Source organism: Bos mutus, chromosome 3, assembly GCF_027580195.1.
Source record: "Bos mutus isolate GX-2022 chromosome 3, NWIPB_WYAK_1.1, whole genome shotgun sequence".
NCBI classification, from domain to species: domain Eukaryota; kingdom Metazoa; phylum Chordata; class Mammalia; order Artiodactyla; family Bovidae; genus Bos; species Bos mutus.
This window is the reverse complement of record NC_091619.1, coordinates 35,167,540-35,186,783: the sequence shown is the minus strand read 5'-3', so window position 1 is coordinate 35,186,783 and position 19,244 is coordinate 35,167,540. Positions and strand designations below refer to the sequence as shown.

Genomic DNA, 19,244 nt, shown 5'->3' with positions numbered 1-19,244 from the left:
TCCTTCCAAGGAGTAAGCGTCTTTTAATTTCATGGCTGCAGTCACCATCTGTAGTGATTTTGGAGCCCAGAAAAATAAAGTCTGACACTGTTTCCACTGTTTCCCCATCTATTTCCCATGAAGTGCCATGATCTTTGTTTTCTGAATGTTGAGCTTTAAGCCAACTTTTTCACTCTCCTCTTTCACTTTCATCAAGAGGTTTTTTAGTTCCTCTTCACTTTCTGCCATAAGGGTGGTGTCATCTGCATATCTGAGGTTATTAATATTTCTCCCGGAAATCTTGATTCCAGTTTGTGTTTCTTCCAGTCCAGCGTATCTCATGATATACTCTGCATATAAGTTAAATAAACAGGGTGACAATATACAGCCTTGACGAACTCCTTTTCCTATTTGGAACCAGTCTGTTGTTCCATGTCCAGTTCTAACTGTTGCTTCCTGACCTGCATACACATTTCTCAAGAGGCAGATCAGGTGGTCTGGTATTCCCATCTCTTTCAGAATTTTCCAGTTTATTGTGATCCACACAGTCAAAGGCTTTGGCATAGTCAATAATGCAGAAATAGATGTTTTTATGGAACTCTTTTGCTTTTTCTATGATCCAGCGGATGTTGGCAATTGGATCTCTGGTTCCTCTGCCTTTTCTAAAACCAGCTTGAACATCAGGAAGTTCACGGTTCACATATTGCTGAAGCCTGGCTCGGAGAATTTTGAACATTACTTTACTAGCATGTGAGATGAGTGCAATTGTGCAGTAGTTTGAGCATTCTTTGGCATTGCCTTTCTTTGGGATTGGAATGAAAACTGACCTTTTCCAGTCCTGTGGCCACTGCTGAGTTTTCCAAATTTGCTGGCATATTGAGTGCAGCACTTTCACAGCATCATCTTTCAGGATTTGGAATAGCTCAACTGGAATTCCATCACCTCCACTAGCTTTGTTCGTAGTGATGCTTTCTAAGGCCCACTTGACTTCACATTCCAGGATGTCTGGCTCTAGGTCAGTGATCACACCATCATGATTATCTGGGTTGTGAAGATCTTTTTGTACAGTTCCAACAACACAAGAGAAGACTCTATACGTGGACATCACCAGATGGTCAACACCTAAATCAGATCGATTATATTCTTTGCAGCCAAAGATGGAGAAGCTCTATACAGTCAGCAAAAATAAGACCAGGAGCTGACTGTGTGCTCAGACCATGAATTCCTTATTGCCAAATTCAGACTTAAATTGAAGTAAGTAGGGAAAACCATTAGACCATTCAGGTATGACCTAAATCAAATCCCTTATGATTATACAGTAGAAGTGAGAAATAGATTTAAAGGCCTATATCTGATAGATAGAGTGCCTGATGAACTATGGAATGAGGTTCGTGACATGTACAGGAGACAGAGATCAAGACCATCCCCATGGGAAAGAAATGCAAAATGGCTGTCTGGGGAGGCCTTACAAATAGCTGTGAAAAGAAGAGAAGCGAAAAGCAAAGGAGAAAAGGAAAGATATAAACATCTGAATGCAGAGTTCCAAAGAATAGCAAGAAGAGATAAGAAAGCCTTCTTCAGCGATCAATGCAAAGAAATAGAGGAAAACAACAGAATGGGAAAGATTAGGGATCTCTTCAAGAAAATCAGAGATACCAAAGGAACATTTCATGCAAAGATGAGCTCAATAAAGGACAGAAATGGTATGGAACTAACAGAAGCAGAAGGTATTAAGAAGAGATGGCAAGAATACACAGAAGAACTTTACAAAAAAAAAAGAACTTCACAATGTATAATACTTTCACACAAATAAAACACAAAACAAGCAAAAGTAAACATTTTAAATGTTATAAGACAGTAAGAGCACAACAGCTGGCATACAGGCTGGCACTGAGTGAACCTGCAAGAAGAGTTACTGATTGGAGGAGGGAGAAAAAGTGGGAGATGGTAGAGCTGAAGGATCATTGGCAATAGGAGATGGAGAGCGAGCTGCAAATTGACTTATGCCTGATGTTGATGGCACTGGTTCCAGTTCTTTGCTGAATTCAATTCTATCTACCCTCTTGAAAAAAAATGATCCAGTGATGTCTTGGTAATAGCTTTATTTTTCTTGTCATAGATGAGATGGTAGCACTGTACTGCATTCTGAACGGCTGCTGCAACCTTTGTTGCATTCAGTTCCTGTGACTCAAAACAACAGTGCTCCTCAAATAAAGAAAATTCCCTTGCCATTTCCTGCATCATGAATCTCTTAGTTCTTCTGTTTCTTCTTCTTCCTTTTGTCTCTCTTCATCCTTTCTCTGGGCATCCAATTCCATCAGGTCTTCATTAGTAAGCTCCTCATGTTATACAGCAAAAATAATATACAGTAAAACCCACAACAGCACAAGCACTTGTAGAGGATGCACACATGTGACAGTGTATACCAGACATGTGAACTAATATGATTCCACATGCAAATGCACAGTCACATCTTTGAAAGTTCACAGTTTGAAGGTTTGTATGTAAGAGACTTATTCTGAAAGCTCAGTTACTAAGTCATGTACAACTCTTTGCAACACTATGGACTGTAGCCTGATGGGCTCCTCTGTCCATGTGATTTTCTAGGCAAGAATACTGGAGTGGGTTGCCATTTCCTCCTCCAGAGCATCTTCCCAGTCCAGGGACTGAACCTGCGTCTCCTGCATCCCCTACATTAGCAGGGAAATTCTTTACCACTGAGCCACCTGGGAAGCCCAGGAGACTTACTGTATACTCTGCTTTTCTTGGATGTAATGTCCAGTAGATATTGGGTTGACCAAAAAGTTAATTTAGGAAAAAAAAAAAAAAAGTTAATTTGGGTTTTTCCTCTAAGAGGTGAGCAATTAAGTCCAGCTGGTATATTGTTCAATTAAGTCCAGCGATCTATTGCGTCATTTAAAACCTGTTTCTTTATTGATTTTCTGTCCAGATGATCTCCTCTTTGATGTAAGTGGAGTATTAAACTCTCCTACTATTATTGTAGCATTATCAGTTTCTTCCTTTATGCCTGTTATATGTCAATAAATGTAATATACTTTTCATGCATTGATTCTTTTATCATTATATAATGTCCTCTATTTTTCATAACTTTTGTTTTAAAGTCTGTTTTGTATGATATGAATATTTCTACCCTTGCTTTATTGATTTTGTCCATGTGAAATATCTATTTTAACCCTTCTGATTTTAGTCTGTGCATGTTTCTTGCCTTGAAATGAGTCAGTCTCTTATAGGCATTATATTGAGTGGTCCTTTTTTTTAAATTTAATCAGCCACTCTAGGTCTTTTCATTATAACATTTAGTCCATTGACATTCAAATTATTGATAAGTATGTGCTTAATGCCATTATATTCCTAGTTTTCCTATTGTTTTTGTAGTTCTTATCTCTTTATTTCTTCTTTTTGTTTCTACCACTGTGGTTTGATGAGTTTCTTTGTAGTATTGTTGAGCTCCTTTCTTTTTGGTTTTTGTGTATCTATCAAACTGTTTTTGATTTGTGATTACCATGGCATTCATATATATTGACCCAGAATCATATCTACTTGCTTTAAATAGATAATCATTTAAGTTTAAACACAGTCTGAAAAATCTATGTTTTTACTCTCTTCATCCACATTTTGTGTTTTTGATATTATACTTACTTTACATCCTCATACTTATCACTTTACTGTTTATCATAGTTATTTGTTGTTGCTGTTCAGTCACTCAATTGTGTTCAACTCTTTGCTACCCCACGGACTGCAGCATGCCAGATTTCCCTGTCCTTAACTATCTCCCAGAGTTTTCTCAAACTCATGTCCACTGAGTCAATGATGCCATCCAATCATCTCATCCTCTGTTGCCTCCTTCTCTTCCTGCCCTCAGGGCCTTTGCCCAGCATCAGGGTATGCAAAGACTTGGTTCTTTGCATCAGGTGGCCAAAGGATTGGAATTTCAGCTTCAGCATCAGTCCTTCCAATGAATATTCAGGGTTAATTTCCTTTAGGATTGATTGGTTTGATCTCCTTGCAGTACAAGGGACTCTCAAGAGTCTTCTCCAACACCACAGTTCAAAAGCATAAATTCTTCAGCACTCAGCTTTCTTCACAGTCCAACTCTCACATCCGTACATGACTACTGGAAAAACTATAGCTTTGACTATATGGACCTTTGTCAGCAAAGTGATGTCTCTGCTTTTTAATATGCTATAGGTAGGTGATTTTATAATTTTTTTTGTTTTTATTCTACTTATTGGCTTATTCAAATGACCTTAAATTCTTAGTATATATTTGCCTTTTCTGTTGAGATTTTTCCTTTCTTATAAATTCTTCTTTTCTGTTAGAGAAGACCTTTCAACATGTCTTTTAGGATAAGTTTAGGACTGCTGAATTATTTTAATTTACTTGTTTGAGAAATTCTTTATCTCTCCTTCTGTTCTAAATGATGATCTTGTTGGGGAGAGTATCCTAAATTCCAAGGTTTTCCTTTTCAGGACCTTCAATATATCATGCCACTCCTTTTTGGCTTGCAATATTTCTTCAGAGAAATCAGCTAATAGCTTTATAGTGGTTCCCTTGTATTCGACTCTGTTTATCTCTTGTTGGTTTTAGAATTCTTTTTTTTTTTTTTTTTTTACCATTAACTTCTTAGCTTTAATTATTCATCTGGTATGGATCTGTTCTTCTTGTTTGGGACCTTCTATGTTTCCTATTACCGGATATCTGTTTCATTCTTTCGGTTTGGGAATTTTTCAGCCATAATGTGTTCAAATACATTTTCAATCCCCTTCTCTCTTTCTTCTCCTGCTGGAAACCATATACTGTGGATGTTGAAACACTGGATATATCCTGGAGATCTCATATGTTGCTTCTGATTTTTTTTTTATTTGTCTTTCTTTCTGCTGTTCTGACGGGGTGATTTTTTTGTTTAATTTTATCTTCAGGATCACTTATGCATTCTTCTTTATCATTTAGTCTGCTTTCATTGTTTCTAGAGTGCTTTTGTCTCAGAAATAGTCTATTTTTAATTAGGTCTTTTTTATAGTTTCTAGTTCCTTATTAAAATGATCCATGCTTAATTCAATTCTCTTTCTTAGTTCAGTTAGAATTTTTTATTACCAGCTTTTTTAATTCATTGTCACATAGACTAATTATCTATGTTTCATTGTTTTTCCCCCCAAGGTCTTCTCTTGCTCTTGGGTGTAATTGGGTGTAATTCCTCTACCTTTTCTTTTTTTTTAATTAATTATTTTAATTGGAGGCTAATTACTTTACAATATTGTAATGGCTTTCTTCATACATCAACACAGATCAGCCTTGGGTGTACATGTGTCTCCCATGCTGAACCTCCCTCCCACCTCCCTCCCCATCTCATCCCTCAGGGTTATCCTAGTACACCAGCCCTGAGTGCCCTGTCTCATGCATCAAACTTGGACTGGTGATCTATTTCACATATGAAATATACATGATTCAATGCTATTCTCTCAAATCATCCCACCCTCACCTTCTCCCACGGAATTCAAAAGTCTATTCTTTACCTCTGTGTCTCTTTTACTGTTTCACATATAGGATCATCATTATCATCTTTCTAAAAGCATATATATGCATTAGTATGCTGTATTGGTGTTTTTCTTTCTGACTTACTTCACTCTGTATAATAAGCTCCAGTTTCATCCACCTCCTTAGAACTGATTCAAATGCATTCTTTTTTAATAGCTGAGTAATATTCCATTGTGTATATGTACCACAGCTTTCTTATTGATTCATCTGCTGATGGACATCTAGGTTGCTTCCATGTCCTAGCTATTGTAAACAGTACTGCTATGAACACTGAGGTACACATGCCTCTTTCAATTCTGGTTTCCTTAGTGTGTATGCCCAGCAGTGGGATTGCTGGGTCATATGGCAGTTCTATTTCCAGTTTTTTAAGGAATCTCCACACTGTTCTCCATAATGGCTGTACTAGTTTACATTCCCACCAACAGTGTAAGGGGGTTGCCTTTCGTCTGCACCCTCTCCAGCATTTACTGTTTGTAGACTTTTTGATAACAGCCATTCTGACTGGTGTGACATGGTACATCATTGTGGTTTGATTTGCATTTCTCTGATAATGAGTGATGTTGAGCATCTTTTCATGTGTTTGTTAGCCACCTATATGTCTTCTTTGGAGAAATGTCTGTTTAGTTCTTTGGCCCATTTTTTTATTGGGTCACTTATTTTTCTGGAATTGAGCTGCATGAGCTGCTTGTATATTTTTGAGATTAATTCTTTGTCAGTTGCTTCATTTTCTATTATTTTCTCTAGTTCTGAAGGATGTCTTTTCACCTTGCTTATAGTTTATAGTTTAGTTCGTTGTGCAAAAGCTTTTAAGTTTAATTAGGTCTCTCTCTCTCTCTTTTTTTTTTTTTTTTATTTCCATTACTCTGGGAGGTGGGTTATAGAGGATCCTGCTGTGATTTATGTCAGTGTTTTGTCTATGTTTTCCTCTAGTAGTTTTATAGTTTCTGGTCTTACATGTAGGTCTTTAATACATTTTGAGTTTATTTTTGTGTATGGTGTTAGAAAGTGATCTAGTTTCATTCTTTTACAATGGTTAACCAGTTTTCCCGGCACCACTTGCTAAAGAGATTGTATTTTCTCCATTGTATATTTTTGCCTCCTTTGTCAAAGATAAGGTGTCCATAGGTGCGTGGATTTATCTCTGGGCTTTCTATTTTGTTCCATTGATCTACATTTCTGTCTTTGTGTCAGTACCATACTGTCTTGATGACTGTAGCTTTGTAGTATAGTCTGAAGTCAGGCAGGTTGATTTCTCCAGTTCCATTCTTCTGTCTCAAGATTGCTTTGGCTATTCAAGGTTTTTTGTATTTCCATACAAACTGTGAAATTATTTGTTCTAGTTCTCTGAAAAATACTGTTGGTAGCTTGATAGGGATTGCATTGAATCTACTGATTGCTTTGTGTAGTATACTCATTTTCACTATATTGATTCTTCTGATCCATGAACTTGGTATATTTCTCCATCTATTTGTGTCATCTTTGATTTCTTTCATCAGTGTTTTATAATTTTCTATCTATAGGTCTTTTGTTTCTTTAGGTAGATTTATTCCTAAGTATTTTATTATTTTCATTGCAATGGTGAATGGAATTGTTTCCTTAATTTTTCTTTCTGTTTTCTTATTGTGAGCATATAGGAATGCAAGGAATTTCTGTATGTTAATTTTATATCCTGCAACTTTACTGTATTCATTGACTAGCTCTAGTAATTTTCTGGTGGTGTCTTTAGGGTTTCCTATGTACACTATCATGTCATCTGCAAATAGTGAGAGTTTTACTTCTTCTTTTCCAATCTGGATTACTTTCATTCCTTTTTCTTCTCTGATTGCTATGACTAAAACTTCCAAAACTATGTTGAACAGTAGTGGTGAGAGTAGGCACCCTTGTCTTGTTCCTGACTTTAGGGGAAATGCTTTCAATTTTTCACCATTGAGGATAATGTTTGCTGTAGGTTTATCATATATGGCTTTTATTATGTTGAGATATGTTCCTTCTATTCTTGCTTTCTGGAGGGTTTTTGTCATAAATGGATGTTGAATTTTGTCAAAGGCTTTCTCTGCATCTATTGAGATAATCACATGGTTTTTATCTTTCAATTTGTTAATGTGGTGTATCACATTTGATTTGCAAATATTGAAGAATCCTTGCATCCCTGGGGTAAAGCCCACTTGGTCATGGTGTATGATCTTTTAATATGTTGTTGGATTCTGTTTGCTAGAATTTTGTTAAGGATTTTTGCATCTATGTTCATCAGTGATATTGGCCTGTAGTTTTCTTTTTTGTGGCATCTTTGTTTGGTTTTGGTATTAGTGTGATGGTGGCCTCATATAATGAGTTTGGAAGTTTTTCTTCCTCTGCAAATTTCTGGAAGAGTTTGAGTAGAATAGGTGTTAGCTCTTCTATAAATTTTTGGTAGAATTCACCTGTGAAGCCATCTGGTCCTGGACTTTTGTTTGTTGAAAAATTTTTTATTACAGTTTCTATTTTGTGCATGTGATGGTTCCATCAAGATCTATTTTTTCCTGGTTCAGTTTTGGAAGGTTATACTTTTCTAAGAATCCGTCCCATTTCTTCCAAGTTGTCCAGTTATTGTCAAATAGATACTTATAGTAGTATCTTATCATTTCTTTGTATTTCTGTGTTGTCTGTAGTGATTTCTCATTTTCATTTCTGATTTTGCTGATTTGATTCTTCTTCCTTTTTTTCTTGATGAGTCTGGCTAATGGTTTGTCTATTTTATTTATCTTCTCAAGATTCATCTTTTAGCTTTGTTGATTTTTGCTATTGTCTCCTTTGTTCCTTTTTCATTTATTTCTGCCCTAATTTTTATGATTTCTTTCCTTCTACTAACCCTGGGGCTCTTAATTTCTTCTTTTTTTACTTGCTAAGTGTATAGTTAGGTTATTTATTTGATTTTTCTTTATTTCTTGAGGTAAATTTGTATTGCTATGAACCTTCCCCTTAGCACTGCTTTTACTGAATCCCATAGGTTTTGGGTTGTCATGTTTCCATTTTCATTTGTTACGTTCCATGTTTTGATTTGTTCTGTGATTTGTTGGTTATTCAGAAGCTTGTTGTTTAGCTTCCATATGTTTGTATTTTTAATAGTTTGTTTTTTTTTTTTTCCCTATAGTTGATATCCAATCTTAATGGCATTGTGATCAGAAAAGATGCTTGAAATGATTGACTATTTGAATTTACCAAGGCTGGATTTATGGCCCAGGATGTGATCTATCCTGGAGAAGGTTCCTTCCGTATGCCTTTGAGAAAAAGGTGAAATGCATTGTTTTGGGGTGAAATGTCCTATAGATATCAATCAGGTCTAACTGGTCCATTGTATCATTTAAAGTTTGTGTTTCCTTGCTAATTTTCTGTTTGGTTGATCTATCCATAGGTGTGAGTGGGGTATTAAAGTCTCCCACTATTATTGTGTTACTATTAATTTCCCCTTTCATACTTGTTAATATTTGCCTTACATATTGTGGTGCTCCTATGTTGGGTGCATATATATTTATAATTGTTATATCTTCTTCTTGGGTTGATCCTTTGATCATTTTGTAGTGTCCTTCTTTTCACAGCTTTTATTTCAAAGTCTATTTTATCTGACATGAGTATTGCTACTCCTGCTTTCTTTTGTTCTCCATTTACTTGAAATATCTTTTTACAGCCCTTCACTTTCAGTCTGTATATGTCCCTTGTTTTTAGGTGGGTCTTTTGTAGACAACATATATAGGGGTCTTGTTTTTGTATCCATTCAGCCAGACTTTTTCTTTTGGTTGAGGCATTCAATCCATTTACATTTAATGTAAGTATTGATAAGTATGATCCCATTACCATTTACTTTGTTGTTTTAGGTTTGAGTTTATAAACATTTTCTGTGTTTCCTGTCTAGAGAAGATCCTCTAGCATTTGTTGAAGAGATGGTTTGGTGGTGCTGAATTCTGTCAGCTTTTGCTTGTTTGTAAAGCTTTGATTTCTCCTTCATATTTGAATGAGATTCTTGCTGGGTACAGTAATCTGGGTTGTAGATTTTTCTATTTCATCACTTTTAGTATGTCCTGCCATTCCCTTCTGGCCTGAAGAAATCAGCTGTTATCTTTATGGGAATCCCCTTGTATGTTATTTTTTGCTTTTCTCTTGCAGATTTTAATATTTGTTCTTTGTGTTTGATCTTCATTAATTTGATTAATATGTGTCTTGGGGTGTTCTGCCTTGGGTTTATCCTGTTGAGGACTCTCTGGGTTTTTTGGACTTGGATGGCTATTTCCTTCCCCATTTTCAATTATTATCTCCTTAAGTATTTTCTCATGCCTTTTCTTTTTGTCTTCTTCTGGGACTCCTATGATTTGAATGTTGGGGCATTTAACATTGTCCCAGAGATCTCTGAGGTTGTCCTCATTTCTTTTCATTCTTTTTTCTTTTTTCATTTCTGCTTCATTTATTTCCACCACTCTATCTTCTACCTCACTTATCCTATCTTCTGCCTCAGTTATCCTACTGTTGGTTCCCTCCAGAGTGCTTTTGACCTCAGTTATTGCATTATTCATTATTGATTGACTCTTCTTTGTTTCTTCTAGGTCCTTGTTAAACATTTCTTGCATCTTTTCAATCCTTGTCTCTAGTCTATTTATCTGTAACTCCATTTTGTTTTCAAGATTTTGGATCATCTTTACTATCATTATTCTGAATTCTTTTTCAGGTAAACTCCATATCTCCTCCTCTTTTATTTGGTTTGGTGGGCATTTATCATGCTCTTTTACCTGCTGAATATTTCTCTGCCTTTTCATTTTGTTTAGATTGCTGTGTTTGGGGTGCCCTTTCTGTAGGTTGGAAGTTTGTGGTTCTTCTTTATGGTGGAGGTTGCTCCCTGTGGGTGGGGTTGGATGAGTGGCTTGTCAAGGTTTCCTGGTTTGGAAAGCTTGTGTCTGTGTTCTGTTGGGTGGAGCTGGATGTCTTCTCTCTGGAGTGCAATGAAGTGTGCAATAGTGAGTTTTGGGGTGTCTGTGGGTTTGGTGTGACTTTGGGCAGCCTGTATTTTAATGCTCAGGGCTGTGTTCCTGTGTTGCTGAAGAATTAGTGTGGTTTGTCTTGCTCGGGAACTTATTGGCTCTTGGGTGGAGCTTGGTTTCAGTGTAGGTATCGAGGCTTTTGGATGAGCTCTTGTTGATTAATGTTCCTGGAGTTAGGAGTTTTCTGGTGTTCTCATTTTGGATTTAAGCCTCCTGCCTCTGGCTTTCAGTCTTTTTCTTTCAGTAGCCTCAAGACTTCTCCATCCATACAGCACAAATGATAAAACATCTAGGTTGGTGGTGAAATGATTATCCACAATGAGGGACACTCAGGGAGTTTCACAGAGTTACATGGAGAAGAGAAGAAGGAGGAGGGAGATAGAGGTGACCAGGAGGAGAAGAGAGGGAATAAAAAGGAGGGGGAGAGCAATCTAGCCAGTAATCAATTCCCTATGTGCTCTCCACAATCTGGAACATCCAGAGAGGTTCACGGAGTTATATAGAGAAGAGAAGAGAGAGGAGGGAGATAGAGGTGACTAGGAGGAGAAGAGGGGGAATCAATAAGGAAGAGACCAATCTAGCCAGTAATCAGTTCCCTAAATGTTCTCCACTGGAGAAGGCAATGGCACCCCACTCCAGTACTCTTGCCTGGAAAATCCCATGGACAGAGTCTGGTGGGCTACAGTCCATGGGGTCGCTAAGAGTCAGACATGACTGAGCCGCTTCACTTGAACTTCTCACTTTCATGCATTGGAGAAGGAAATGGCAACCCACTCCAGTGTTCTTGCCTGGAGAATCCCAGGGAAGAGGGAGCCTGGTGGGCTGCCATCTCTGGGTTCGCACAGAGTCAGACACGACTGAAGCGACTTAGCAGCAGCAAATGTTTTCCACAGCCCAGAACACCCAGAGAGATTCACAGAGTTAAGTAGAGAGGAGAAGGGGGACGGAGGAGATGGAGGTGACCTGGGGGAGAAAAGGGAGACTCAAAAGGGGAGAGAGCAATCAAATCAGTAATTGCACCCCTAAGTAAAAATGGGTACTAAAGATTAGATTCTTAAAGGTACAAAGTGGATAACAAATACCACAAAGCAAAGATTAAAAATCTAGTGTAGAGGTTAAACTCTCAAAACTACAGTATTAAAAATACAAATCAAAATCAATCACAAAAATTATAAAATATATGTATATGAAATTTTTCTTTAAAAATATTGTCTCTTTTTTTTTTTTTCAAGGTAACAGTAGGTTATAAAAGTGAAAATTAAAGGAGTAATAAAGAACTTAAAATAAAAAATTAAAAAAAATTAAAATGATAATAGTAAAAATTTATCTAAAAATTTCTCTGGAACTGTTAATGGTAATGTGGGGTCAGTTCAGTTTCAGATAGTTCCTTGTTTCAACTTATACTTCTTTTCAAGGTCTATAGGCCCCTTCTAATGCTTCAGTTCAGTTCAGTCACTCAGTCGTGTCTGACTCTTTGTGACCCCATTAATCGCAGCATGACAGGCCTCCCTGTCTATCACCAACCCCCAGAGTTCACCCAAACTCATGTGCATCAAGTTGGTGATGCCATCCAACCATCTCATCCTCTGTCGTCCCCTTCTTCTCCTGCCCCCAATCCCTCCCAGCATCAGGGTCTTTTCCAATGAGTCAGCTCTTCGCATGAGGTGGCCAAAGTATTGGAGTTTCAGCTTCAGCATCAGTCCTTCCAATGAACACCCAGGACTGATCTCCTTCAGAATGGACTGGTTGGATCTCCTTGCAGTCCAGGGGACTCTCAAGAGTCTTCTCCAACACCACAGTTCAAAAGCATCAATTCTTCGGCGCTCAGCTTTCTTCACAATCCAACTCTCACATCCATACATGACCACTGGAAAAACCATAGCCTTGACTAGACGGACCTTTGTTGACAAAGTAATGTCTCTGCTTTTGAATATGCTATTTAGGTTGGTCATAACTTTCCTTCCAAGGAGTAAGAGTCTTTTAATTTCATGGCTGCAATCACCATCTGCAATGCTTAGTCAATGTTAACTACAGGGTTTTAATCCATTGTACCTGCCACTTCCAGAACAGTATCCTCTTCCTTGTTTATTTTGGCTTCCTCTGTTTGCAAGTCTCTTCAGTGACTAATTTCTGCCCTGGCACAAGGGGGTGAAAGTGGTCACTTATTTAGGCTCACTTGTTCAGTTGTGTTGTGGGGAGGGAGAAACACTGCAAATAAATGTCACTGGTGTGTGTGGGAAGTGCTTGCAGTGTATGGACCACCGTGGGGTTGCCCCAGCTCACAGCGGCATGTGCTTTCCCACTCCACACTGCTCAGGCTCCAGATTGCTCTGTAGGGGTGGTGTCGAAAGTAGGTCCTGCATTTTGTGCACTTCCCAGGTCTAAGCTACTCAGGTTCCAGTTCTCAGGTACTTCATAAAGGCACAGACTTGGTTGGGTGTGGGTTTTGTGCCCTTCCCAGGTCTGAGCAGCTCAGGTGACCAGGTGCTTGGCGAGTGCACTGTCCCAGATGGACCATGCATCTTAATCACCTCCCTGGTCCCAGCCACTCAGTTTCCCAGGTGTGCTGCGAGAGCACCATCTCAGGTGTGTCGTACATTTCCTCTGCGAGCTGATCTCAGGCTACAACCCTCCTGGCAGATGTCAACCATCCAGGATCCCAGGAAGACTTGGTTAGCAACTGGGAACCTGCTCATAGTTTGGTGGAGGATGACATCTCTGGGGCCGAGATTGCCCCTTGCCTTCCAGCTCTGGCTGTCGCCTGCCTGTCTTTCTGCCTCCACTGGGTGCAGGGGCCAGTCCACAGCTGGCTGGCTTTCCTTTGGCATTGGCTCAATCCTTTGTTCTATGAGTGGGCCAGGCTGCACCTTAGCTTAGAGCTTTTCACGGGAAAGTTCTCTCTCTCTCTCTCTCTCTTTTTTTTTTTTTCTCTCTCTCTCTGGCTATCCTACAGTTTGGGTTGCTATCTCATGTTAGCTCCCTCAGATTGTTCTCAGGGCATTCAGGCCCAGTCCTTACCCTAAGTAATGCAGCCCGTGCCTCCCTGTTCAGCCCCTGCTTGCTTGTGGCAGATGTAAGCTTCTGGGCTACTCCTCTGCTGGGAGTTACAGTTAGGCCTATATTCTGTGGGTGTTTTTCTTTTTTTTCCTCTGTTATGTTGCCCTCTGAGATTCCTAAACTCCCACAGACCCGTCAGTGAGAGGGTTTTCTGCTCTTTGGAAACATCTCCTCCTTCATGACCCTCCCCCCACCTCCCCAGGACGGGTCTCCATCCCTAGCTCTTGTCTCTCTTTTTGTCTTTTATATTTTGTCCTACCTCCTTTCAAAGAGAATGGGCTGCCTTTCTGGGTGCCTGGTGTCTTCCGCCAGTGTTCAGTTCTTCTGTGGAAGTTGCTCGGCATCCAAATGACCTTTTGATGAATTTGTGGGGGAGAAAGTGGTTCTCCCCGTCCTATTCCTCTGCCATCTTAGGACCATCCCCTAAATTTTCATTTTATTTAACTTTTTATTTCTCTATGAATTTAGATGAAACAGTTATCTGTTGTGGTATTAAGGGATGTTTTTATGTGGGAGCATCAGCGGACATGAACTTGGGTAAACTTTGAGAGATAGTGAGGGACAGGGAAGCCTGGCATGCTACAGCCCATGAGATCACAAAAACTCATACATGACCATGCAGCTGAACAATACCACCAATCCCTATGTAGACTGTGTGTGCCCAGTGTCTGATGTGAGGGCTGTATTTGATGTGGATGCCAGCAACATTTTTCCTCAGGGTGAGCTGGCCACTATCGCCTTGATAGGGAGTGTGGCTAGCATTGAAGGAGCTACAGTCTACACAAGATGTAAGTGAGAGTTCCTCCCTGTTTAGTGGGAGTCCCTGCCCTGTGAGGGTTTGGAATCTGCTCCAGAGTTGCTAGAGTGGATGCCATGAAGATTGGGCTCAAGCTGGTTCTGTTCTCTTTAAGTGTGTGTTTTTCCTTCTCCCCACACTGGCACCTTTGCCTGAAAAAGGGAAGTGTTGAAGCAAGTGGGGCTTGTGTCCTTACATAGGTTCAATTTGTTGTCTATGTGGCTATCCTCAGACATAGCTCAAGATCGCCTTCTTTCCACTGTTATTGTCCTTCCAAACCTAGTGCAAAATTGTGGTATGGGGTCGAAGGGGATGAAGCATTTGCTTGGCTGGGACTGGGGGTTGCAGTCTGCTGGTCACATGAGTTCAAGTGGCTGTACTGTCATTATAAGTCTGAGTTGCTTCTGTGGCTTTTTTTGAGTAAGCACCAACGTTGGCCACCTCCACTTCTCCTGGACCACATTGCAGGCCGCCAGGTCATTAGATCCAGTGCCAAACTGTGGTGTAAAGCGAATGGGGCCAGGGTGTTTGCTCAGCTCAGATTGGGGGTACAGTGAGGCAGCAGTCACTAGAGCAGACTTCTCTCTGCCCTGTCTGATGGCAAGCCAGCACCCACACATTTTTCATAAGTGAAGTCTAGGCCTCTCCAGGCTTTCTAGTTGTCCCAGCAGTTCTCCAAGCAGCCAAGGGGACTTGTCTCCTTTGTGAAGGACCCCAGGACTGGGACACTCAGTCTATGGTTCAACCCACTCACTCTCCAGAACAAGTGTCTGCCCATGCATTCTCCCTTTTTTTCTTAGTCCCCTCCCAGGGGCACAGGTCCCAACCCAGTGCTGTTCTTTCCATCCTACCCAGTTACGTGGGGATCTTTCTTGCAGCCTTAGGCTATGTAGGAGTTCTTATGCCAGTTTCCAGTAGTTTTCTGTGAGAATTATTCCACTTGTAGATGTAATTTTGAAGTGTTGGTTTGGAGGGGGAGGGCAGGAAGGTGAGATCCATGTCCTCCTACTCTGTTGTTGTGATTCCCCCTCTGAGCACCATGGATCTTATTAGTGACTTTGACTCTTTTCTTTCCTTCACATTCATATAAAGTCAGCTGAAAAAATCATCTCAAGAAGTCAATTTCTATAGTGTCTTTCAAATATGTCCAGTCCTCTTTTTCCACTCCACTATTCTTACCTAAGACCATAGAACTGTTTCTTGGTTTATTAAGATATTCCCATAACTATTTCTCCCATTGTCCCTCCCGTAATCTACTCACAGTCCTGCAAGATTTATCTTTTAAGTATAGAGTTTTAAGGATGTGTTACTCCTTGGAATAACAGCTTTAATGCTTCACCATATGTCATTAAAATCAGAGCCTTACTTTAGCATTCAAAGTCACAATGTGCTCTAATCAACATTGTTAATGTCTTCACCCTCTGTACCATATTCTGTCTTTCTTCCTCATCCATCACCCCAAAACACATCCCAAATCATGCTCCCTGCCTAAGGACAATATCTGAATTTTTCCAATTCACAGCTTTGGCTTGATATGTTCTCATTCCTCTTAAAATTCCTCCTTTTATGGTGAAGATCTAAACATCCTATAAAGAGACACCTAATGCAGAATTCTGGTCTTTGCAGGCACTGGCTCTCATCCATCTTCCAGAATTCCTATATTCTGCATTTTGGCATGTCTCACATTTGCTGGAGCTCTGAATCAGAACTGATTTTTGTTTATCTGAAGATTCCTTAAAGTGACACTTTATTATGATTGCATGTTTGATTTTCCAATACAATTCTGACACTAAACAAGGGCTTTTAGATATCTTAATAATGCTCTTGAAAAAGCCTCATGCCTAAAACACTCACTAGCTCTAGAACACCAATCTGAACAAAGCATCCAAGTCCCATTTTACATAAGAGGGAATTTGGGACAATCTGTTCCTCTCTTCCTCCTATACTCCAAATAATGTGTCTCTCAAATTTCTACTATGTATTTTATCCCTCTCAAGAAGCATGTCACAGACCCTTTAGTTGAAGTGCTTTTCCTCTTATCATTCAGTTGAACTTGGCATCTTTCCTACAACTCAGATCACATATTCCTTTTTCAGAATTTTTATATTTGCAACTTTTTCTTTTACTATATCACATGCTGTTTTAAAAGGTATTTATTTTACTTTCTAGAATGCCTACATCAGTATCTGTCACAGAGCAAATATCCAATAAATGCATGTTGAACTGATTTAATAAGATTATCACTTATTATTTATAAAATAATTTATACTTTTGAAAATAAAACTATAGATATAGACATATAGCCAAGCAGGTAATATCAGTACCCAGTTACAGATAAGAACATTAAGACACAGTGTTATAAATATATTACTTCGAAATAAGAAACCTAGTTCTAACAACTTGCCCTGAGTTTTCCACAAGATCAGCTTTCTAGCTCAAATATAGCTATGATTCAAATTTTTGTGGTGGCACTCTAATATCGTAGAGAAATATAATAGAAATCAAGTTGTTACATATGCATCCTTCCTTCCCCAAATGAAAATAATCTTATTGTGGATTAAGAAAGAAATGATTAAAATAAAAGAAGATATATGGTCATACTGCACGATGGTATGTATCATTTTGGAAGGAAGAGGTAGAACTAAATATGTTAACATGGAAGTGTCTCTTAGACATATGGTTGAGTTAAAAATTGTTTCAAAATGACAAAACAGTGTTACCTCACTTACATATTAAAGTTATAAAGTATATGAGACTATTTATTCTCCAGGAGTACATATGTATATATGCAAATGCACAGCAAAAGACCTGGAAGAATATGCACCAAACTGAAAAGTTGTAGCCTTTGAGGAGAATCAAGGAAAGGTAGACTGGGGTTGGGATGCTGGTCATCAAACTGAACTTTAGTTTTTCTTTTTTTTTTTTTTAATGTAAATAATATTCAGAGTATTTTTAACAAGAAAAATAGGTATTTTGGGTGTAAGCCAGATGCCACAATTCAAATCTTTGCCATTTACTACTCGTGTGAACCTGAGCAATATATTCTTTCTACATGTTTCTCATCTGAAATATTTATAATACAGCTACATAATAGGCAATGATGCCTTCATGAACATACAAATACCTTCTAAAAGAGTCAGTTGTTTTGTTAAACGGCAGAGTTTTTTGTAGAAAAAAAATGTCACCACTCCCTCAAAATATATTTACCTTTTAGATGTTCCATGTTGCATCTTTACATATATACCACAGATAAGAGCTGAAAATGAAAATTACCTGTTCCAATTTAGAGATGCAAATATACTTTGATCATTGAATTGAATTGCAGCCTAATAATAGACTGGGGCTTCCCAGGTGGCGCTGGTGGTAAAAACCTGCCTGCCAATGCAGGAGACATAGGATAAACAGGTTCGATCCCTGGGTCAGGAAGATCCCCTGGAGGAGGAAATAGCAACCCACTCCAGTATTCTTGCCAGGATAATTCCATGGGCAGAAGAGTCTGGCCGGCTAGAGTCCATAGGGTCATGAAGAATCGGGCATGACTGAAGCGACTTAGCAACATGCACAGCCTAATAGATTAAACCGTCATTCCAACAATACTTACCACTGAGATCTTCAAGTGAAAATTTTCAACAAAAATTTAATAAATTCTTTTTCCATTTGAATAATTATGTTGAAGACACCTTCTCATATATAGTAACATCAACTTCCCACTCTTGGCTACATTTTTTCTTATAAAAGAGTTCTCCTCAATGGTTTGAATTTATTTTTATTATTACTGTCCTCTCAAGTTTAGAAAGTTTTGACACATGGTAAAATGATTTCCTAGAGTCTAAGTATATATGCAAATCTGGTAGAAGCTGCTCAGATAATTAATCCAAAATGAAGCCTATATCATACTTGAGTGGGTCTTCAAAAACTACTCACTGCTGTATAAAGAAAAGAAAAGAATTACCATGTTACCCTCTGTCACTGTTACTTTACTTTACATTTCCAGTTTAATTAAAAATGGAGTTGTCAGGCCTTGTTTTTCCTGATGACCAAATTCCCTTAAAACTTTAGTCTCCAATTTTTTGTTCCTTTTGTTTTTCTAAATGTTCTTGTTGTTGATAAAATCCCTATTGGAAATATCTTTGTTTGGTACCATCACACAATGTTTTCTGAGCATATTCATGGGCCAGAAATTGTTTCAGATACCGGTAGTAGAGATAATAAGTGACATTCCTTGCTTTTTGAAATATGGAGAAAAAGACAAGCAAACAAGTAATTTTTTGAAATAAATTTATCTGCAAGAATTAAGGCCCATGTGCTAACAATTCATTCGTTCAGTCATGTCCTACTCTTTGCAACCCCATGGACTGCAGCACACCATGCTTCCCTGTCCATGGGCTATACCCACAAATAACAACCAGTTCTTTAAAAGCAATTATCAGTTCAGTTCAGTTCAGTTGCTCAGTCATGTCTGACCCTTAACGATTATATTAAGCAATTATATTAAGCTGTAAACATACTATTCTGGAAAAAAAAATGGCAAATTTAACCCTAACAGTGCCAATGATGTTATATATTAATTCTCTGTTATCAGTGAATTTTTTCTTAAGGTCTGACTTCCTGGCTTAAGACATTATTCTTCAACTATTTTCTGCCTTGATCTATGAGTGTGCGTGCTCAATTGCCCAGTTATGTCCCACTATTTGTGACCCCATGGACTGAAGCCCACCAGGCTGCTAGGTCCGTAAGATTTTCCAGGAGACAATATTGGAGTGGGTTGCCATTTCCTTCTCCAGGGGATCTTCCCCATGCAGGGATCGAACGTCTTAGAGTTAGCACGCAGATTTTTTACCACTGAGCCA

The 19,244-nt window shown here is 38.7% G+C and overlaps 1 pseudogene; it reads right to left on the bottom strand.

Moving 5' to 3' along the window:
• The window catches only part of LOC138985436 (BRISC complex subunit Abraxas 2-like), a 70,870-nt pseudogene extending 57,501 nt beyond the window's left edge, over nucleotides 1–13,369 (bottom strand).
• Nucleotides 13,370–19,244: the final 5,875 nt, after the last annotated feature.